Consider the following 24568-nt stretch of genomic DNA (forward strand, 5'->3'; position numbering starts at 1 on the left):
CTGATCATTTGAGCCTACCCATTTTCTAATTTAATATCAGGTTTGCCCAGGATATGACTATTGTTATGTTTCATTTTTAGTTACAGTAATATATCTTTCTCAATATCTGCTAAAAAAAAAGACTCCCCAGGGCTGTTTTGTCAGATTGTAACATAGCTTACAAGCTATTAGACAACAGTAAGTTCAAAGCCATTTATCTCCACTTAGGTATATTAATACAAATATGCCTGCCAGGTTTTTAGAGGAGTTTAAAGACTTAACAAATATTAATGGAGACAAAAAATGTTGCAAAGTCAGACTTGCAGCCTTCCTGCATGTCTTCAAATTAGCAGAGAAGAAATTAGTGAACAACTTCCCTGATGTATATCTTCGCAGGATCCTTTCAGGGGAAATACCTACAAACCTGACATCATGCCTTCTTCCTGAAGATGTAACAGATCTAAGAATTGGTCAGTGTAGAGGAGGGCCACAAAAATGATCAGAAGGTTGGAACACCTCTCCTATGAGATAGTTGGGGTTGTTCAGCCTGGAGAAGCTCTCTGGAGAGACCTTACTGTGGCCTTTCAGTACTTAAAGGGGGCTTATAAGAAGGATGGGGACAGACTTTTTAATAGGGCCTGTTGTGATAGGACAAGGGGTGATTGCTTTAAACTGAAAGAGGATAGATTCAGACTAGATAGAAGGAAGAAATATTTTATGATGAGTGTTGAAACACTGGAACAGGTTGCCTGGAGAGGTGGTAGATCCCGTGTCCCTGGAAACATTCAAGGTCAGGCTGGATGGGGCTCTGAGCAACCTGATCTAGTTGAAGGTGTCCCTGCTCATTGCAGGGGGTCTCATTGCAGGGGGTTGGACTAGATGGCCTTTAAAAGTGCCTTCCAACCCAAACTATTCTATGGTTTTATGATTCTATATAAGCAATGAAGACAATGTCAGAATAATTCACTTAATCAGACATTTACTCCACTAAACAAAATTTGTGTGAGGATTCTGCTCTTAATTTTTCATATAGTTTTGAATGTGGGTCTTGAAACATCATGTAAACAGCAGTGACTGGTTCCTTGTTCAAAAAATTTCTGAAAGCAAGACACTTGTAAGCAGGCCGGATGGTGTAGACAGGAAAACAAGGTGAATGTTGACATACTTTCAAGTGTTCAGTGCTACACAAAATCTTTTATTTGATCAAGGGGAAGAATACAAAACAAGTATGACCAGTGAAATTCACTGCTGCTTGTAACAAAACTAGTAAACACACCACTGAAAACTAAAAAACTAAAAGGTGATTTTTTTTTTTTTCCTTTTCTTTTGTGGTAATGCTCCAAAAGCTGTAACCTCAACAAACTCCAGGTTTTTTGGCCTATCTATCATAGAGATATAACTAGCATAGAGATATAATAGCTGTTGTGGTGTAGGCCTGGCATGCTTTCTGTCACAGCATTTCTTATCTCCCTTCCTGCATACCCAGAACTATATGCCAGATCACGCTTCAGTATAAAAGAAAATAAAATATTAATAAACTGTATAACTTATATAATTATAAAGTTTAGATGAATTAAATTAAAACAGTCAGAAAGTTTTACTACCTGAAAGAAGTGCCTGAAATACCGGGAAGTCCTCTAGAAGTTTTGATTGGGCATTGAATGTATGTAGAAGTTAAAACAGCTATTTGTAGTTATCACTTCTTTTTAAAGAAAAAGTTCAAGTGATCAAGTGACCAACCTCATTCAGCTCTTGATTAAAATCACAGCGAATGAACAGATCAAGGACCATGAAATGGATCCAGTTTAACAATTTCAGCAGTACCTGTTTTTATATCACTTTTGTTCACAACTGATGATAGGACATTTTCTTGTGTTGCTTTAAACCTTGTTGTTCTTTCTGCTTCTCCTAGAGATGTACCAAAACTTGGAAAAATTGAAGAGCTTTATCAAAACTTTCCATTATTCCACTCTGTAGAGACATTTTTAATAAGACTATATGCTTTTTGTAGTGTCCCAGCCAATGGTGAAACAGTTCAATCATTAAGGAGTTCACAGCAGAACTTAGCATGAACATCCACAGCCTGGAAGGTGTATTCCAGTTCATATTTCTACGATTCAGTGTAAATATGGTGAAGGCTTTTATATTTACAAATACCCTTGTCTCACCTCACTTCCATACATTTTTCCCTTTTTGTCCCAATATTCTCCTAGCATCTTTTCCCACACTTCAGATTCTTTTCCAGGGAATTAGAGTGATGGGGAATGATTCCTCTCCAAGAAGCTTACTACTCTTATGTGGATTCTATTAAAAAAGTTCATTATAGAAGTAAAAGAGAAACTGGATTGGGGATAACATTCTTCTCTTCTAACATGTTCGGTTGAGTAGTGTATGAACTTGCATGATGAATGGAGCTACGCTGCATTAGGAGTTTCCATGTGCTGTGGCAGAAGAACTGGGGCACTCCTGGACTCCTGTGTACCTGGTTCCCTTGAGATAAGATTGGTTGGAATCACTCATACCCCTTGTCCAAAAAATTTAAGAATATTAAGATATCATGATGATTTTATGGTACTTCCTGGAAAAAGAATTCTGTGGTGCTGTAGAAAGTTTAAACAGAGATATGGGAAAGCAGATTCATTTTCACGGGTAATAGCAAGAGCTGTTAGATTGAGAAGATCCAGTTGTTCCCACATGGAATGTTACTCCTACTGTCCCTTTAAAAAAATTAAAATGAAGACCCGATAAAGGACATCAAAGGAATCTCTGGAGACAACAGATATGACGCAATCAACCTTTATTTCAGCTCAAATGTTTTCTGTTTCAAAGGCTTATGGATAGATGTGTATAGAAGTATTGGAGATGTTAGAAGTATGCAAGGAACAATAGGCAAAATATTTATTTGATTCAGTATTACATAAATAGCCTGTGAATGAGAAAGAAAGGGCAGTCTTTTGCGCTTCCATATTCAGAAATGGGAGGTTGATTGGTCTTTGCAATCTCAGGATAGTGAAATTTAATATTCCCTCCCTCACTTTTGTACTGGCAGCGGCACTTCATTAGGAGTGATTGTAGTCTACAAATCAGAAGGATAATTTCAAGAGAAGCAGGAAGAAACTCAAGGCTGAAATTCCCAAACCTGCATGTTAAATTACAAAGTAAGTGTGGGTATGGAGAAGTGATTAAATAAGATTTTTTTAAAAAGGAAGCCTAGAGGTATATTTTTAGACTGCTCGTTCGGTTCTATTGACTTTATTTTCTATGTAAATCAAATAGGGAATAACACCACTGTATAACAAATCAGTTCCAGAAAAGAGAGTCGAGAAAACAATACACAAGAAAGCTGCCCTCACCGCAGGGACTGCATTTGCTGCTGCTGTAGTTTAGCTCCTTTGACTAAAGGGTTAGCTGGCTCTTGTTATTTTTCTGCTGCTGTTGCTGTTTCTCAAATTAGGCTGACAGCTCAGTTTCCACAGTCTACATCTTTTCATGCTGAGAAGCTCAGCAAAATGGTCTGAAAATTGTACTAGCTATGCAACGGGTCAAAACTTATCTGTAAGTATGTGCTCTTAAAACCATGAACAAAATGGAATGTCAACTGTATTTCCACACCCCAGAAAAGTCACTGAAGACAAGTAAACAGAAAGACAATGACAGAAGAGTCTAAAAAGATCTCTGAAAAATAATTTTTGCAGTTTAATGGGCTTTAAAAACAAAGCAAGATTTCTGGCAGGAACCAAAAAAATGACCTTAAAACACTTTAGCAAACTGTTCTCTGCTTTCCCCTTGGAAACCCTGCTCTGTGGCTTGGAGATCCCTAACAGAAGGGGAAGGTACATTATTCTGTGCAATTTCTACTATCCAGTATCTGAAAGAATCAACCTAAGAACTGTGTTACCATCAGCCTCGATCTACCATTCTCATTTTCAAAGATGTACTCTCTTTCATTGATGTTTCCATAGTAGGTGTACAGTACTCAGAGTACCACATAAGTTGGTAGTCTGTATATAGCTCATAGACACTTTTCAAAATTTGACAACTGTTAGGCAGCTTAATGTAATGCCCATCATGCTGACATGGTGATTGTCACTCTCGTCCTTGCTGTTGCCGTTTGCCTCGTATCTTATGCCCAAGATTGAAAACATGATCAGGGAGGAACCAGCATTGATTATGTAGTTATGCAGTGTCTGGCACACTCTGTATTGTGTAATTGTGACAGATGATAACACCAAGTGATTTGTCATCCACATTGATTATGAGGTGATGAATTCTCAATGTTGGTCTTTCATAAAACCCCTAGAGGTGCTGTCTTAAGACCTCCATCATATTCTAGATAGTACATATCCTAGATGCTACATTAATGCTGCTTGATGGCAACCACAACGTTGCTTTAAACAAACAATCATTCTTACTTGACTGTTCTCTCAGATACCTGATGGACAAGCAGGGGATACCACTACAGTCTTTTAAAGCATTCGTTCTATTCTCTCCTGTCACCTAGCTAATTGAAATTCACTTCAGTCTTGCTTGGGCAACCTTTGCTGCACAGAAATCAACATTAATTTCTGGATATTTTGAATCATTAGTGTAATCTGAAAATAACCCTGATGAAGACCAATGGTTGAAGCTGTGCTGACATTGGCACTCTACTTCCCTCTTCTGTTTAAATATGGAAATCTCAGTTTGTTGAGTATCACGTGGATTTGTTTTTCCATTTTTCCAATGGGTTTAGTCTTTCAATGAACATGTCGTTTGCAGAATGCTGTGTAAAGGTCTTATTTGCTCTCAGAGGTGACATGAAATAAAACATCGTCTGTAACATATTTCAGGCAGAGATGTTGCATTAGTGTTACATTTCAGTGGGACAAGAATTTCAAGATGAGACAATTAAATACGAGCTAAAAGGAAGTATTCCTCTTAGATAACTTATGAAACTATGATTTTGTTCTGCTCTGTACTGCTGAAAAGTAAGCATAAAAAAATATGTGCTCAAATTTCTGTCTTGGATATTCAAATACTGCATAAGATTCTCCTTAGTTCTATCTATATTAATTTAGGCTTGCATTTGAACTGAAGCTTCTATCTCCTTATGTCCATGGTAATTATGGAAGGATAGACACTTGGGCTTGACTGCAGAATAAGGCAGCTGCCTCGTGGGGTTTTCAGAGCTGCAGCTGATTCCCTGATTTAGGGAATCAATGCAATCTCTGAGCTCTCTTGTCTTTTTCTGCTTTTTTTCTCCCAGAATTGTTCCTCTCCACATAGCCACGCTGTAGAGTAAACAGGTGTGCAGATCAGCATTCTCCCCTGCCTCACCCAAAAAAGCAGCAGAAGCCTCCTGTGGAAAACAATAAATTCACATATTTAGTTATAGTAAAATAAAATCCAAAGATGTGACCAAAATGAGTTTATAACTTGATACTGCGCAACAACTGATAGTTTCATATATGGGTTGACTGCTAGTGAGTATGTCAGGTCAGATGATGATATAATGCCACAGAGTGAAGGTGATGAGGTACTAATATTCTTAATATTGTAGCTTCTTTGCTTCACATGAATTCTACTTCTTAAGATGAAGTCCAAGTATTTTTATTTACTGCAGTAAAAATTACATAATAAAGGTCAAACAGTATAGTTGAAATAGGTTTCAAACTTGCTAAACTGAATAATTTTGATAAATGTACTAGAAATGTTCACAAAATCAGTTATTTCCAGTTGAAAGATTTAGATATTGTTAAATCAACAGTTTACAATGGAAAAATTGAAAAATCTTTATATGAAGTATTTTAGTCAGCTGCATTACAGAACTTGTGCCAAAACTTATAAACTGATTACTTGTAAAATTTGGTGCATCTTCTTAGTTATCAAAATATGTTATAATTGTCTTCCAGTTCTGCTGTTGATTACCAGCTGAATTCCAATACTATTAAGAATGTTTGGCTATTTCTGTCATCTTTAGGATTAATTAGTTGTCAGGAATTATGACAGTGGTTTCACTGCTTACTTGCTTAGTGCGTAGCCTGGGGAGTATGGAGAAAGGGTAAGAATATAGCAATTGCAAGTAACAACTCCCCAGAAAATTCTCCTGCATTTCTCCAGCATTTTACAGCTCAAGACACTCCAAAGTCAGAAGTGGATCCTTTATATTTAGTAGTCCTTAAAGTTATTTTTTCCTCCATGGACGCAACCTTTGGCTTTTTTGACTCTTGTAAACTTTTAGCATCTACAGTTGCTTGTGACAACTTAATGACATATTGTGTGCAGAACCACTTCCTTTCATTTGTTTGGGGTGTCCCCATAGTTCCTTTCAAAGCCCTCTAGTGCACCCTTTTTGTAAATGTCATATACCTTATTAAGTCGGCAGTGAGCAATACACTGATAAAGTAAGGGGAATTAGGAATTTTCCCTGGTTACGTATGAAATCAAAACTAACTGAGGTTGTCAGAGTAAGTGACTCACAGGCTATTGGTTGGGATCTGTAAAAACGAATAGTCCTTATGTCTCAAACAAAAAGTTCTGCTTCAGACCTACGTAAATGGACTTGAAATTCACTTTGATAATCAATGAAGCGATACCTCTGAAAAATCTTATCAGTGAAGACAGAGGCTAAATAGGCAGAGACACTAACAATAAGGGTCCAGACAAGACCAAGGTGTCAACATCTTTTGATGTCGCAGACCAGCACTAGCAGAATGTGCTAGACCCTGCTCAACAAGTGTGAAAACCTCTTCCTGCTTCAGAAAACTTAATGGAAATGAAAAATTCATATGGAGCACCAGGAATTTATAGAGCAGGGAAAAGTTCAAGGAACCCATTTCTTTAGAGGAACAAAGAGTGAGCTGTGAGAAAACAATATAAGACAAATTCCTCACAAACCATTTTGGCCATTTTTGTCTACAATATATAGATAGCCTAGAAACTAGCAGCAGTATTAGCTTTAAGGGACTGAGACAATACCTTTCCTAGACTTCTTATATCAGGCATGCCTGATAAGTAAATGCAATAAGTAAATGCAATAATAATTTAGAAATTCCATCTTTTTAATCTCTTACCTTGTTTTACAGTCTTGTGCATTTCTTTCCCATTGTTTCTGTGCTATTAATGGTTCATTACAAATTTTTTCATTCTTTCCTTTTCATTTTCCCTTCTTCACACTTAGAAAGACTTTTTTTTTTCCCTTGTCCTTTTCATACTTAAATTTCTTCAGTACCTTTTGTTCTCTTTACCTCCTTTTTTTCCCCAGCTAGTTGTTATTATCAGTTTCATCTCTCTCTAATAATTAACATATATATAGTGTTTTATAATAGTGAAAATATCCATCTTCTTGCCTGGAAGAGTGGAAAAATTCAATCAACAGGGGTCAGAACTGCAGGCACTGGAGATTTGTGCTGCCAATCCAGTCATTACTGATTTTTTTCCATGTCTGCAGAGATGTCCCTCTTTGTAGCCACAGATATGACCAGTTTTTGAGAACGGGAGTTGGCTGATATGCAGACAGCTGTCTTAGAGCTGAGAGGAGGCTTGTCCTGAGTCCTGTTAATGGCAATTGAGTCACCTAGTGCAATTCCTTGTCCTGGATTTTCCTCATATTTTGAAGAAACCAGCCACACAACAACCTAATATGGGTGACTACAGAAATTCAAGACCTATAAAAAGTCTCTGAATTTGGGAAAAATTTCATGGTAATCAGTCTGTTACTCCTACAGACAGTTTTCATTAACAAGGGCACTGCACAGGTAAAGAACACTCACTGCGCACTTAAAAAAAAAAAAAGAAAATGATGTTGAGAATCTACGGTCCTCTGTTTCCCAAGGAAACACTTTACTGATCTATAGCAATTCCTGATTCAAAGTAAACTTCTTTAATGCTGTAATAGGTGGTGAAATGTGTTTGGCACTTTCCCTAACAATACTTAGTACTGCAGTGGGGAAAGCATGCAGGCAAATACAATCCATTTTATTAAAATTAAAGATTAAAACATTCAGTGAAAGGCATGTTTTAGGCAGTATGAGTTCCAAATGTTTGTAGTGTAATGTGTTTGTATTGCAGTGTAGTTATATATACCAATAACCCTCAGTATCTCTGTCTAGGGGGATGCTAGAAAATTTTGTTAACGTAGTTCCCTGTTTTCTGAAGCAGTCTTGGGGTTCAGACTTTTATCCTAATCTCTTTTTGTATTCAACAGAGGAAGATGTGACTTTTTAGGAGCTGCTTTAGGGTAACATGGGTAACACCTTTGATGGGGAATAGGAAACTAAATTAGAGGTGGAAGTTTACACTGTAAGTACCTACATTTGATCAAATGAGTCTCACACAAAATGTCTGCACCACTGGGAAGCAGTGGTCCTTTCTTTGTATTTGTCATCATATCATCTTGTCTGTCATTTTATTGTCAGTCATTAAGTATTACCAGTGCAACACTTCACTGTCAATTTAAAATTGATTAGCCTGAATAATTTCATATCATCAGCAAAAATTGTCACTTTGCTATTCCCAAATATTTTGTGAATATATTGAACTACGCAGAAGACCTTGTTCCTTTGAACTCCCAAGGCAATTCCTCAGAGTACAAGAACTTAAACATAACTTCCACCACTGACATAACTGAAATTGTTAGGGCAGCTTGCTGTCTGAGGGCTTTGGTCACAAGGACAGTCTTTCAGATTTTGAAGGATCTATAATACCCATTACACAAGGGTAATTATATTTAAAAAGAGTAAGTCTTTCCCTACAGTCAATGCTTAAATGAATAATAAATGTCACGTTCATCTTCACAAACTAGTTTCTCAGATGTAACGTTAAGAAACAGTCCTTGAAATATACCTTTGGGGAGGTCTAGCTGAGTTTCTATTCATACATAGGTAGCTATTAATAATGTGTATGCTGCCGTATATTATTCAACACTTCATAAATGGCATTACAGCTTTTAGACTATTTTGCAATTGTAAAGGATAGTAATAAACTATAGGCTTTCACTTGGGAACTTCTCTCATAAAATGTTTCCTGTCAGATCGACTAACTTTTAGATTTCAACAAGAATAGCTATAGTTGGCAATTGTGATTAAAGTATTATCAAACAGAATACCGGACAATTCATCATCTCCTATCAGTTCTGATTCAACCAAGCATGTAAGCGTGAAGATAGCTTATCTGCATTTGAACTAGTGTCTGAATTTGGGGGTGAAACAGCAAAACTGTCTTTATGTGCTCCACAACACACAAGACCCAAACCCCAAACATGTAGGAATTCTGTAACACCTTTACGAACTGTGTGTGGCCTCAACATAAACATATGCTGACTGGTCTGCAGAATTACAGCGGGATAATCTGGCGCTGAATGTGCATTTCAGTGGTTTGAGTGCTACTAAGATGAGTTAAAGGTGAAAGAACTGCAGCAGTGGCTTCAAGGAAAATGCTGCCTAGACTGCAACACATCATCTCATTCTACATTGCTGTATAACTCCAAGACTTTCATTTACCCCTTCATGGTTCCACATGAAGACTATGTACTTGGGCCCTATGTGGTTGAAGTGGAGTTCCCATCTCATGAAGATGTTAGAAAACAGACAAAAAGTGAAAATCAGCTTTTGCTTGATACAGTAGCTAAACATTTAGGTTTATATCACAAATGAGTGTCACAAACCACTCTGTCCCAGCCTTGGTCTAACCTAGTTTCTGCCAATTCTATCCAAATACATACAGGTTCCTGGTACATAACAGTTCAAGCACAGATCAGACACTTAAATAACTGATCAAATGAAGAAACACCTTGGTGTGCTATGCCACAATGTTACAATCTTTAAAGGAAAAATCTCTGAGAATACTGTGCTGTCCAAAATTCTTCTGCAGCCAGCCCACATAGCCTAAGCAAAGTTCTGGTTTTCCCTTCTGGTTCATAGAGCAGATCCCTTCAATACCATCACTGGGCTAAGGCAAATATGTCCCTTTTGTATTTCTGCTGTATGACTCTATGTTATCACAGTGTATTCTGCCTAAATCTTAGCTGCAAATAAGAGTTTATGTGAGAGTTAGTTAAGCACAATAATGTTTGTGTTCCCTACTACAGTGAATTTCACTGTTGTGAGGAAGAAAAGCTACATGCATTATCACTGGAAGTCTTTAAAGACTGGTTTTAAAATCTGAATTGCGTATTTTTTTAGCTCAAGTTGAATATTCCTAACTTGTAAATGTGTGCAGAACTCTAAACCTTTGTTTACATTTTTACACCTACATATTCCACATTTTCCAGATTTTCATGTCAGCATCTTCAGGATTCTCAGTGCTATTCAAGTTTACATTCAAGGTATATGAACCAGTGTAATTAATTATTGTTCCTTTATATCTACTTCAAGAGGCTGCAGAAATGACAGGAAGTCTTGGACTCTGTTGTAGATTTAGAAATGAGCCTACTATTCCATTCCTGCCTACACAGATGCTGGGTTTAATTCATACAAGAACCCATCAAGTGTAAGGTCTCAGTGAATGAATAGACTAACGTCATCATGTGGTTAAAACAAGGCTCATAATATACTATGGAGTCTGTCAAACTAGTGTCATGAAAAGCTACTCGTAAATGTATGGTCTATCACACATCAAGTCCTTTTTTGATCATCATTGTAGGCACAATACAGAAACTAGACTAGCTGAATTGTAAAAACCTTTGATGACTTCATATATATTCAACTCTAACACAGACATATAACAGTGTAGCTATCATTCCTCATAGTACTGCTAGTGATCTCCAAATAATCATTATGTAAGATAGTTCCACCTTTTCTATATTGATGGCCAGCTATCAAGAAGCTGAGTTATTGGAAAGCTATTAAAATCTTCAAAAGCTCTTCCTGGGTTCAAATGCAGCAAAGCATTCAAGCATGTGCTCATGTGCTTTGGCAGTTAGTGTTGGAATTACACATATGGTTAAAAATCCTGTGTATTCTAAGTAAGTGCCTTACTGAATTAGAGGTTTTATTTCAAATAGCCTTTATAAATTTTATTTTATTTTTTTTTTTTTTAAATTAAATTACTTCTAAAACTGCAGTCCTTTCATTTACTTTCTGGAATTTATCACCGTTACCAGAGGAAGCAGATTAGAAATAAGTTCTTAAAGGTGACATGTTAATACCAGCCCTAGTTAAAAGGAATCCAGTGATAACTGGTCAACCTATGCAGGTGTCTACTTTGTAGCCTAATACTAGGAAGATTGCTGATTGTCCTGTTATTAAAATTTTAAATAATAAATTAAGTATATGCTCATGTAATGAAAGGAAATATGAGTTTTTATCAGTTTTTTTGCAGAGGATGATTATTCTTTTGCAATTTCTAGCGTAAATGTTATTTTACAGTCTTGCATTCCAAATTGCCTACTATCATCAGTGCTATCACAAAATTGCATGGTTTGAGTTTGCTCAAAAGGTCATTTCTTACTTTGAATGAATTTCTCTACCATGGTGTGCAAAAAAACCTATAATAATTGCTACACCCATTTAATTTCAAATAAACATGTTTATTAGGTGATAAGCATATGATTTATTAGGTGAACAGGACTTCTATTTTTCAAAGCAAACTTTTTAGCTTTCTTTAGCTCTTTTTGTCTTTTTTGTTTTGGAAATTAGGGTTAGCCTGTCATCTTGTTCTTCTTGCATTTCTGTAAAAAATTCAGTTTAGATAAGTGGAAGAAAAAAAATTAAGCATCAGTGATTAAGCATCACTTAAAAGGGTGTGGAGTGCAGGCTGTGGAGGCAGATGGGGGAGTGAAGAGTGCTAGTAGAAGGAAGTGGCTGGGGAGGAAGAAAATTAGGTGAGGTCATAGAATACAGCCAGGAAACGTAATGTAGAAGTAGCATGCTGTAATCACTTCCAGCCAGTGGCTTCATGACTATTTTCTGCCTCAAGATAAATGCTGTGAGGGGATATACTTTCCAATTTGTAAAGCAGTGGCTAAGAGATACTGGTTTTTTTTTATAGAGTACTTAAAAGCTGATGAGAACTAGCTTTGGCTGATAGTGGTGTTGGTAAGAAAATTAAACCAGAATGGAATAACCCAAAATCCCAACACTGATATAAAAAAATGAGATGTCCCAGCAAGTCTGAGAATAATCTCTTCTTTGCTAATACAGTTTAGATATTGAAACAATAAATTATTGGTGGGTATTTTCATGAGCACCAAACAATTTGTTTCACTTGATTTTCAAGGTCTACTGTTATTGCAGTAAAGGTACCCCAGCAACGTGGGATATTTGAGCAGGAGATTACTTCAGGCAGATTATCTCAGATATAATATCTCAAGGCTGACACGTGAAATCTAAAGAAAGTGATATGTGTGAAATTACATACAGCGTAGAAAGGCGTTTTAACCACAGTTTTGTTCTGTTGGTCTGTTATTCTCCCAGCAATTCTCTGCTTAGTTTTACATGCTCCATTACACTCAAATAATGTCTCTACCACATCTACCAATGAAGTCTATGCTTTTCATTGTAGCGTATATATTAACCATAAACCTCCTGCCCAAATGACAGCACCCCTTGGATTGAAAAAGACAAATGCATTGATTGCATACAGAAGACCAAAAGCTATGGAAAAAAGGTACTTTGACTCACAGTTTGATCAGCACCCCAAGGGTTTCGCCGACTTTACATGTTAGAAAGTAAGGTGCTCAAATTAGGTTAAAGATGCCTTTCAAAATTAATAGAACTCATAGGTATCCGCAGCTGTTTTTAATGATTCCCTCATCATTATTAATCTCTGTAATTTAAGATAACATCCTTAGAAGTCTGTTTGCTTTGTAGTACGCTGTGTAGTACACTTTCTAGTACGCTTTGTACTGGGACACAAGTAAGCTGAAGCAAAGATAATATTCAATTTTGGCACGTGCGTTGCAAGCTACTGATGCATTCTCGGGGCCAGCTTTGCTCTACGTCAGATATGGTTGTATTGCCCTGACAAGGAAGTACTGCTTATTGTTCTGCTTTGTCCACCTACCTTTCTAAGCTATTAGCAACATGCGTGTCACAGAAAGGCATCCTCCAGTGGGCCTGGTTCAGAGATCATTGGAATTCGATTATTTTGATCTCCACTATGCCGGTATTTATAATTGATTCTATAGTGAGAAAAATCTGACAAACCGTACAAGGAAATATTGTTACTAAGAATACCTCTCTGGAACATGGTTATCTTAAATGCCACAGGCAAAAACCGTAGCCATACAAATATTTGGTTGCTTGCAGTTGTTTGGAATGAAGTCCTATTTCTAAGTGAAAATCTATGCCATAACACTATGATCTCACTGGCACTTGGATTTAATCTTTAAAGTCTTAAGTACTTAAGTTATATTTGAAACTGGAACTTGGACATCAAAGTGATGCAGGTGCTGTTAAAATGGTCAGCCTTCAGGGAACAGAAAAAATACAGTTTAAAGCACTCCATAAATGAAGTTCTTCCTTCAAAAATAATAATAAAAAAATAAAGACTAAAAGCTATGGGTGAAAATGGACAGTTGCCTGCTGCTAGCAAAGAATAGCAAATGACTATTTTTTTTTTTTTTTGTGTCACCCATTACTTAAAACACTGAACATCCCTTTGAGAAAATATTGACATCAAATTCTAACTGGCATTTGTTTCTAAGGGGATTGTTGGAATCATAGAATCATAGAATCATTTAGGTTGGAAAAGACCCTTAAGATCATTGAGTCCAATGCTCAATAGTAAACCTAACACTGCCAAGTCCGCCACTAAACCATGTTCCTAAGCAGCACATCTACGAGACGCAGTCATAGACATTGCTTGTTAATATTGAGCGTTTTTCCTTTCATTTCTGTCTATCAGTGTCACTAAACAATCATTACACTTTAGAAAGCTATGGGTTTTTTCTCATTTTAAAACACTGAATTGTATTTTCCAACAGCTATACTCTGTAGCTGCCAAATGTGGAATTACCTCCACTGCTAATGGAGCACATAAAAAAAAATAATTTCAATGTAAAAAGTATGTGATTGGAAAAAAAATATATTTTGGGAAAGTTATGGTTTCAGCACTCCAGAGGAACGACCTGTATTTTGAATATAATCACTGCTATCCACTATGCTGCCAAGCACTGCTCATGTGATCAGACAGTGACAGCAATGGAAACTTAAAGAAACCTATTGTCTTTTATCATCATGGTTTCTTTGCTTGTAGATCAGGAAGGCCGTCACTACAAGATCACGGTATGAAAAATTAAGAAAAACTTATTTAATGAACAATTTACCACATGAACTCATGTATCATCTTTTTTTTATACTGTACTGATGACAATAAAGTATCAATATTTTTTCTTAAATGAAACACATTATGTACAAACACTCCATGTTTTCTATATTAAATGGCTTTCAGAGGTAAGTAGTTTTTTATAAATATTTTTCTATGATGTTCTGTGCTGCTTGAAGCATAAAATCCTTTAGTACATCTTTCTTAGCCACTGAAAGGCTCAAAGCACTGTTTAAGTCATAAAGAAGTTATTGTATGCTAATATTAATACTATGAACAAAAGTAAATTCCAGACTACATATCTACAAGGCAAATAGTTATTTTAAAATACAGGGATAAGTGGCATAAAACTGCTGAGCCGTCACATAAGAGTAATCTTTATTTACTGGGACCCTGCAGTAGGCAAATCTCCCCCACAGGGTTTCCTCAGGGCAAAATTTTACTTTTTTTGTTCATGTTGAGAATAGTCTATATGGGAAGGATGACTTTGTAATTTTAATGGGACTTTTTACCGTGTGTGAAAGTGGAGGCAGTGGATTATGAAGATACATGCATTATACAGCTTTGGTGGAAAGCTGAGGCAATGTTGTCTGTTTCTTGAGCTATGAGCTACAAGGGGTTGTAATGTAGCAGGGAATGCCTAGTGCATTTGCCCCTGACTTTACACTCCAATGGCTGTACAAGGCATAAAATACATTCTTTACTGAAACTGCAAATATATTTAAAAAATTTTCTTCAGGGTTATGACTTCACAGGCAAAAAAAGATGGTTTTGTAACACAGTGAAATTGCATTAGAAATCCAATGTGGAGATTTTTCTTTATGATGAAGGCAGATAACTCAGAACAGATTACGTTTTTAACTATTTACATGGAGGAAAATTGTCTTTAGGCTTTTTTTCCACTAAGATTTTACATGGAAAGAAGCTAGTTAGATATAAAAATCTATTGTGATTGGCAGAAAGAACACACTACTAGACAGCCACTACAAAGAAAACATTGTTGGTCACTGAATGGGAAACAAGGTGTGAAAAGTGGCTTCCCAAGATTTTTTTTCCTTCAGTGAAGAAGGGAAGAATTTGTCAAGAAAAGAACACTTAAAAAATCTGCAAATATTTTGGATTTCAACAGCCTTCTAATACAAGCTGCCTTCTTTCCCCAGCCAGTGTCAATGTTAGGAGCGCTTTTGCATTTGTGTACCTGTGAGTTGGTATGGCTAGCTGGGGTGCCAGATTTTATTCATTTTTTCTGAGAATTACTTGCCTATAAGCTCTCATCTAAATATTCATGTTAGATTCTCTTATCTAAGCACCTAGGAGAAGTCTTCAGTTTTGTCTTGGAGAATTGACAAAGGTTCATGACTGACAGCCAGGGTCTAGAAGGGCACGCTTCTCTCTCCTCTGCTGATTCCTATGTTAAAAGAATAGTTGCCACTCTCTGTTGGCTCCTTGTTCTCACGTTGCTGAAAGCAGGAGGCAGTGCAAACTGCAGGAGACTGTCTTGGAGTTTACACTGCATCATCTGAGAGTTGAAGTAGTCCTGAAGGGGAAGGAGAGAAGGGAAGACCTTGAAGGATCAATCAGGATGCTCGGCAGTGCCAGTGGCAATTCTTAGCCCACGTGGACTCCAGACTGACAGAGGCTTGGGAGTGTGAGGCTCTGGAGAGTTGGCTGGAAGCTTTCTGTCTCCATCCAGAGTTATCACTGTTCTGATGGGTTAGCTGCAGATCAGCTGGAGGAGAAGAGAAAAAGAGGGTTGGATCCAACCACTACACAGTTGGTGCTAACTGAAAGTATTACAACTTTAGCTGTTTGTATAGGTTAGCACTTCTGAAATCTTAACAACTCAAAAAATAAAAAAAAAGCACTTAGTTGCAATTGTTAAATCACTTAAAAAGAGATTCCAAAGATTAAAAAGGCACTTTCATAGTGCCAGCTACCCTCTTACGCCTCAGAAACTGTTTTTCAGGCTACATGGACAGACTTATTCTGAATACTCTCTGTTCCTAAATGGAGAGTTTTAGACTCTGCAAATTCCAGATAAGCCATAAAAAAATGAGAATGTCTGTGAAGAACAAAGCAGCAGTCATAGTAGAGGTAGTTGCAGCTAGGATTCAGGGACCATGCACCATAACATATAAATATTGATAGTGTATGAATGGAAAGAGGATGTCTTAAAAATAAATATGGACAATTGCATTAGGATGACTGCAAACTTCACCCCAGACACCGCAAGGCTCCCTGTCTGAGAGTGCCCCGTGGAGTCAGCACTGTCAAGAAATGCAAGTGATGCACATCTCCAGTTACATGTGTTATGCAAGGGGCTTCCCCAGCCAGTCTCCCGCTGTACAAGGTTTCTGATCCATGCACAGGTAGGAGACTGATGCAGGCTCTCTCATACAACTGAGCCAAGCAGCTGGGGTCGAGTGCAGAAGGCAGATCAGGGTTCAGCTCCAAGGCAGCCTGCTGGGAAACATGTTCGTTCTAGGACATGGCACCTCTAAAATCAGGTGACTGGAAGCACCTATTGCATGACCCATTGTGTGTATATCTCTCATGCATCTAGCTTCATATACAGGGTCCAGTCATTCCCCTCCTGAGAGGTGTGCCTTTATCTTCCTCTGTTATGCTTTACTTGTCTTTGATTTCTCTTACTTTTTCTGCTGTTTTCAACTTTCAGAGGTTGTCGTGGTCTAACCCCAGCCAGCAATAAAGCACCACACAGACACTCACTCACTTCCCCCCAGTGGGATGGGAAAGAGAATTGGAAGAGTAAAAATGAGAAAACTCATGGGCTGAGATAAAGGCAGTTTAACAGGTAAAGCAAAAGCTGTGCACACAAGCAAAGCAAAACAAAGAATCCATTCACCACTTCCCATGGGCCGGCAGGTGTTCAGCCATCTCCAGGAAAGCAGGGCTCCATCACGTGTAACGGTCACTTGGGAAGGCAAACACCATGACTCCAAATGTCCCCCCTTTCCTTCTTCTTCCCCCAGCTTTAGATGCTGAACATGACATCATATGGTCTGGAATATCCCTTGGGTCAGTTGGGGCCAGCTGTCCTGGCTGTGTCCCCTCCCAACTCCTTGTGCACCCCCAGCCTCCTCGCTGGTGGGGTGGGGTGAGGAGCAGAAAAGGCCTTGGCTCTGGGTAAGCACTGCTCAGCAACAACAAAACCATCCCTGTGTTATCAACACTGTTTTCAGCACAGATGCAAAACATAGCCCCATACTAGCTACTATGAAGAAAATTAACTCTTATCGCAGCCAAAACGAGCACAATGCATTAAGTAATAATGCCTTTTAGACTGTTGTCTTACTTTATAGAAACATATAGAGCAATTTCAAGGGAAAATCCGTAGCTCCCAGAGAATCATTAGCAATTAATAAGCCTTTTCACAGGGAGCAGTAAGGTCAGAGCAGATGAGTTAGTGATCCTATATGTGACTTGGGCTGAGCAAACTAAATATTTTTCCTAATATTATTCCAGCATTTGAAGTCTACCTTGAAGTCCGGCTTTGTGAAAAATTACACTGCCTCTCATAACTGCAACAGCCCTGAGAACTCTATATTGCTTAAATCCTTTTCTAACCATTCAAGGAACAATAATGTAGACAAATCAAATGTTGACATAGCAAACTTTGTCAGAGCAATATTGTTTTGCTAGTAGCTTGACTTTTCATAAGCAAATAAGAAGGCAACTAATTTATTAACTACCATTTGACTTGCTGATCAGGTTTAAGATGTATATACACACAAAACCCCCATCTATGTTCACACATTCACAAGTCACTGTTTGCATTTTTAGCTAGTAGAAGTTTCTTTCTCAAGCAGATGTTTTCCATTTTCAAATAGTCACCAAAAAAAAAAAAATCACATTTGAGTTCTGTGTAACAGGTTAGAAGAGCAATACTGATACAAAAAGCTGAAGCTTAACTTTTATGCAGTGTCTCATCTCACTATTGCTTCCTGCCCTTGGGATACTTAATGCTTAGGTTGAAAACACTGCAAAGCAATAAATTTTGCATCGCAATATAATCAACATTATGTTTGCATTTACTGTACTGTTGGAGGGAAGAAGAGAAAATTAAGATCTTGGAGAAAGCAAACACATCCTGCCCTTAACCTTGACTTCCAATATGTTTAAAATGTTCCAATGCAATTCTGAGATTGTCTACAGAGACCGCAGGCCAGGTGCTAAGGAAGTGGATCAAACAGATTTTCCCCAAATTGCATCTACAGAGATGACTCAAAGCATCTTGGTTCCAAGGAAGCAAGCCATGGTGCTGGATATTGGGTTTCTGCGGAAAATATCTACTTAACTCATTGAAAGTTCATTGCCTGGGAAAAAAAATGATTCCTATAGTTACTTTTATAAATATAGGTTTTGTAAAATGCGTTGTAGTTAACATGCTTGAAATGAACATTGAGATAGGCTCAACACTCAATTCCTGCTTTTTAAATTTACACTTCTTAAATTAAGAATGTGAGAGTAAAAAGCACACAGATCTTTTAAGAACCTAGTAGCAGTGCTAGTGATTGGCCGAAAGATCAGATGTTAACCGTACAAAGGTAATGATTTCACTTGTTTATCAAGCCCATGTGCATGGATTGTATGTCTGAGAAATGAGAAAAATGAAAAGACATTTAACATTAATAGATGATATTGGCATTTTGTCCAGTCTCCTTAGTGTGCCTCATAGAACTGTTTCTTAAGGATCAGTGATTCAAGGATCAGTTTGATTTTTTGGTTTGCTGTCAGGATTCAGTTCCAGTTCTCTGATGTGCAGTCTTGAGCGACACAAAGGACTGTGTATTCAACAACTGCTATGTTAGAAAAAATATAGTTTTATATTATTTATATACAGTAAGAAACTTTTCTCTTTACATTGCAGAACCAGGGTTTGATCTGTGGTCTAGCTCTCAATTTTTAATTACACAGTAAAAAAAACCAGTTTATTTAGCTCAAAGGCAAGAAGGTTAAGGTGACTTAATTAGTTTATAATTACTTTGAGAGTAGAAAGTATCTAGTACTATAAAGTCAAAAGCATTTACAGATTTAATGGCTGAAAGTTAAATTCCTTAAAGTTGAACTAGAAAGAAAATTAAAATTAATAACAGAACACAATTGACAAGGGTGCTTTAAAAGGTGTATCACTTGAACTCACTCAGCAGTCTATCTCTTCCTAAAATAGAAGCTTCAACTTAAAAAGAACTGTTGAGCAAGCTTGGGAAATCATTGGGTAAAATTTGTTGGTCTGTATTTTTCAGATCAGATTAAGTAGTTAAAAATATCCTTTATGTCTTTAAAGTTATTGAATACTCAAATCTTTCAATTTAAGCAAAGACAAAAATCATAAGAGATAACAATGAGACAAAGTTATGAGAAGAAAGCCAAAATAATACACTATGAATAGGCAGGAAATTTATATCTTGATAGTTATGATTCTTTAAGATAATGCAGAGGTGTAAATATGAAAATAATAATGGAAAATGTATTCAAATTATTTAGAAGAAAGAAGACTAAAGAAAGTAGAAGGAAACATAGGACCCTAGGTAGGAAGATACTTGATTGTGTCTGGCAGAAACGAGCGGCTTCTTAGGTTTGGAATGAACTAGTAGGGCAGTAACATGATGAGCTGTAGAAAGCCACATGTTACAAAGGGTGGTACAATCAGGGCTTGTCTTAACTGACAAGTCAATGGCTATATAATGTAAGAAAGACATATGGCTATGTTCATAAGAATATAGGCAAGGTCAACTGCAAGCAGGAATTCTGTTGCTGACCTCACTTAATCACTGATATCTATGCTTCCAACAGCTTGTCTTGCTCTAGTGATTTAACAGCAGGATAATTTTGCTTTGCTTATCAACCCTGACCTTCTGAGAAGTGAAAGAAAGGTTTTCCTGGCTACAGTTTTAGCAGAGCTCTAAAAGACAGACTTAGTAATAGTACGTACCTCAGAGACCCACCCAGGGACCTAATTAGTTTTTGTAAAACTTGTAGAAACAGGTAAATTTAAAATCCTATCTTTTAATTGACAGGTAGCTTGTAACTACAGATTTTATTCTCACAATGTGACAGCACATAAAATAGTGTAGCAAGATGGAATTTTTCCTAGTACTCCTAGTTTAAACCAAAAAACACCAAAGGGCAGCAAGGGAGATTTCAGTCTCACACAATCTGTTTTTCAAGAGATAGAATCAAAAGAAACAAGCTTGAATTCTCTTCTAACATGGTGCGTATTTGCAAGTAGTGAATGTGTGTCACACTTCAACTTATCAACTGAAAAAATAGTCAGCACTGTAAGACTGTTTAGATATGAACATAAATCTTTTCTCCAAATATAGGTGGTTTTTTCTTTATTCCCTCCAAATATAAGAACATTCTAATGAATATTTTAAAAAATCTTATATCTACCATGACAGAATGCCATGAAAACTTTTGTGCTTTCCTATGCTTCTTTGTATTTTGACTTAGATGAGGAAGAATTTTTATATAATAATCTGTTAAATGCATATGAAAGTGTAATTTGCGATTTTCTTTTTTCATTAAAACATGTGGCACAGGTTAGGATATATACTTCAACTCTATGCATGGATTTTTATCAAAGCGACAGATAAACATGCAACAGATATCTAACAAATATCTTCCAGATTTTTTCTCCTATCGAAAATGCCCACTCTTGTCGTATCTTTTTATTTATCTTCCATTGTCTATGGAAGTTTTGTTGTGCTTATTCATCTTTCTGAAGTTACAGTGCAACATCATTTATACATTCTGCTAGACAGCTTTAAAAAGGCCTCAGTCTTTAACATTATCACAAGAACTTGGCTGATTTGGTAAAAACAAACTGTACTTAACCCATAAAATATGAAGGTAGTACTAGTCAGAAATATTCTCTTCAAGCTATAATATTATTCTAGAACTACAGATAACATCTAGTTTGTGTTAATGGGAGTTACAGAGGAGAAAGCTGTGAACCCATCTGGTCTGGTCTTTTCTGGTCAGGTCACGAACAGTGAATGAATGTCCACAGTAACTTGCATCAGCTATTTACAACACCTGTCTTCTATTTGGGGCATGTCATGGAAAGGAAGGAAGCTCACCGGAGCTTGATAGCCCATGCCGATTCTGTCCTTGGTAAGGCCCCTCAGGAATCCAGAAATTAAGAATGTTCCCTTAAACTAGCACTAACCAAACTTCAAACCCAGTTCTCACCAGACTACAGTACCGGTCAAAATGGGTCTGGTGAGAGTGGGACAAATCATTGCATACGCATAAACAGGAGGTTTAAGGGAGGCAAACCACTAATTCCCTTCAGTATTTCTCATGGAGTCTTTCACAAGCCAAGGAAGATGACTTTGTTCACTTCTCTCCTCTGGGAGTGCTGCTAGAGCTTGCTTCCAGAGCTGTTGTAGTCACATACAGAAAGTGCCCCAACACTCTTGTGGACCTGGCTTTGGGCACTGCCCTATACTCCTACCACAGTGGCTTACATGGACCTTCATGGGCAGTGCAGGAGAATCTCATCTCTGCATCCAAGCACATGCAAATTGTTTTTTAAATGATAATAAAGTTATTCCTGTAAATAAAGATACTCACAGACATGTGTCTTTTTATAACCCAAAGTATCCTGCAGATCACAATCATACCTGCTTTTCAATTAGGAAAATAGTGGTTGTAATTGATTCCAGCAGCTTCACTCTGTTCCTTTTTGCTCTCGTTAACAGCACATTCCTTCTTTGCTAACATTCGCTTATTCTGTAGCTACACAGGTAACTGCACCACACATCCTCACTGATTTCAATTTGAATCAAAAATATTCAGTTTAAATGTGTACACTCTTTGGATATTCCAGTTTATTCCAGACATTAAATTTTCATGAAGGCTACAAAATGCAATGAATGCACATCTCAGGTAACAGCAGAAAGGTGCAGTTGGTATTTGTGCTACCAAATTTATTCAAAACAGAACTTGCTTTATAAGACAGATGAAAGTTTCAAGTTCTTTGGGAACACTTACAAAGGAAAGAGTTATAAAACACAAAATACAATGACATTGAGAGGACAGCAGTATTATTTGTTTCTAGAATGCAGAATTTTTTTGAGTGATTTCACAAGTCACCAAGATTTTTATTATGTAGCTAACAATTGTTGCTAAATTATCATTTCAGTTGAAATTTGAGAAAATATGCATGGAAAACAGTTGTTATGTCACTATTATGTCAACCTCAGTATTTCACTTTCCTGAAGTCTCAGAATACTATTAAGAACCTTGTGAGATTGTCTTTTTTTTTTTTCCCTGTAATTTGTAGTGCATTAAACTTGAGAAAGATGACTGCTTAAGGGAATTAGCTGTTAGAAGTTACTACTGTAAGGAATTAGTACAGAGCTGGATTTTAATATCCTGACTTCATAAATTGCCTTCAGTAGAACTACTCACAATGGAAAACATTCAGTATCAGGAAGGCTATCACAATGAACTCTGAAGTATTCTGCTTGTACAGTATGTTCTATTATATATGGTGTATGAATTGTGATATTTGTTTCCTACCATGTGCTATAGACAAGAAATTAAAAATACAGGTAATACAGGGTGTTCTCTGCAGAGTGGCACTATTTTTAGCTCTGAGCAAATAGCACGTGTCCTGTTACCCTGAAGAATCTACCTTTCTGCATTAAAGGTAAACTCAACTGTTTTTGTAAGACAAGTTACTTAATGCTGTTTTTTTCTGACTAAGTGCTCACAGTAGAACAATAACAAAAGTTGAATCATCCTTTTGCTAGTTTGAAAAGGTTGTATTAGCATTTTTGCTTTTCCAGTTGTATAACATTTTAACAAGTGACCTGACTTTTTAAAAATCATCTACACACTTTGGACACATACTAGAGTATCATAATAGAATATTAATATAATTTATTTTTGAATGAAATTTTGATGGCATTGATTAATTCTTCAGACAACTAAAGTAATTTCCTCTTTGGTGTTCTACTTACAAGGGCAAAAGAATCAATAGTACGTACCCCTAAATCCTGTAACTTTAATAATCTGTAAAAGATTGCAGCTATTGCAGTTTAGCAATTATCTGTTCTTATGATGTCCTTCAACAGCTGATGAAATATTCTGACTTTTGAATTACTGAGATTTTGAAAGCTGACCAATAGCTTTTATTGCTATGCAGACAGCAAAACAAGGTGTAATATTTTGTCAAAATCTTCAAAACCAATGGTAATATCAGATCATTCAAACCAGTACAGATACAGTAGTAATAGCACAGAGGATAAACTCTGATTAGTGAATTACAAGACAGGTAATAATAAATATAAAGTCCATTTTTAGCATATATAGAGAAGCTATACATGCTTAGAATGGATTTACAGAGAAGCTAAACACACTGTGGTCCAATGTTGCTTAGATGGGACCACTCTTCTGTCTTTTAAAATTGGCCTTCCTGGATCTGAAATCATTACCTTCACTTGTTCCTCTACTGTATCTCCCATACCTGATGTCCCAGTCAACAAAGTTTTTAAATGTATGAATAACAGAATGCATTTGAAGTTTCAGTGACTGGAATGAAAAGTCAGTTTGGCTTAGCTGTATAAGTACCAAGTGAAATAAATGCAGAAAACCAGCAGTGGAAATGTTTAATAGATTATTTGACCTGTATTTAAAGGTAGACACATGCTTACACTTTTGTTGAATTGAACCTGATGATTATATCAGCCTTAAGGAAAAATAAAGGCAGATTGTTCCATGTGAAATAGCTTGATTTTCTGTAATAAGCAGTTTCAATTCAATAGTCTGGGAATAAAATGGAAAACCCGCCATTCAAAAAAGCTGTGGAAGTTAAAAGAAGTTTGATATTGTTCCTATTTTGCAAACCAGTATCTGTAAAAGTGATATTTTGAAAATTAAGTATCCATTGTTGCCCCTGGATAGACTTTCAGAAAACTTTCTTTTTTCCTTTTTAGGCATTTTCTTCTCTATTCCTATTTCTATCACTGGTTTTGGCTTTTCAACAGGTGCTCCACCTTCCCCTGTGCATTGATCCTGACTGCAAGACCATTGCATAGCGAGGAGTTAGTGATCCACATAAAAGTTACCCTGAGTATGGCCAGGCCTGTGCTGTGCTGCACATCCAGCATGGCCTTCAGGACTGCGTGGTGTGGCACAAATCCCTTGGCCGCAGGATGACCTCGGCCAGCTCCCACTCGGTGCTGGTGATGACACCACCTGCGTGGCCTTGCCTTTATCTAAAAGTGCAGCAAGAAGTTCTCATGTGAACATCACTTCTGTTTGACTGTAGAAATGACAGAGTGAGTAATTTCCTTGTAAGAAAAGCCAA

This window comes from Harpia harpyja, chromosome 3, assembly GCF_026419915.1.
Source record: "Harpia harpyja isolate bHarHar1 chromosome 3, bHarHar1 primary haplotype, whole genome shotgun sequence".
Taxonomy (NCBI): Eukaryota; Metazoa; Chordata; class Aves; order Accipitriformes; family Accipitridae; genus Harpia; species Harpia harpyja.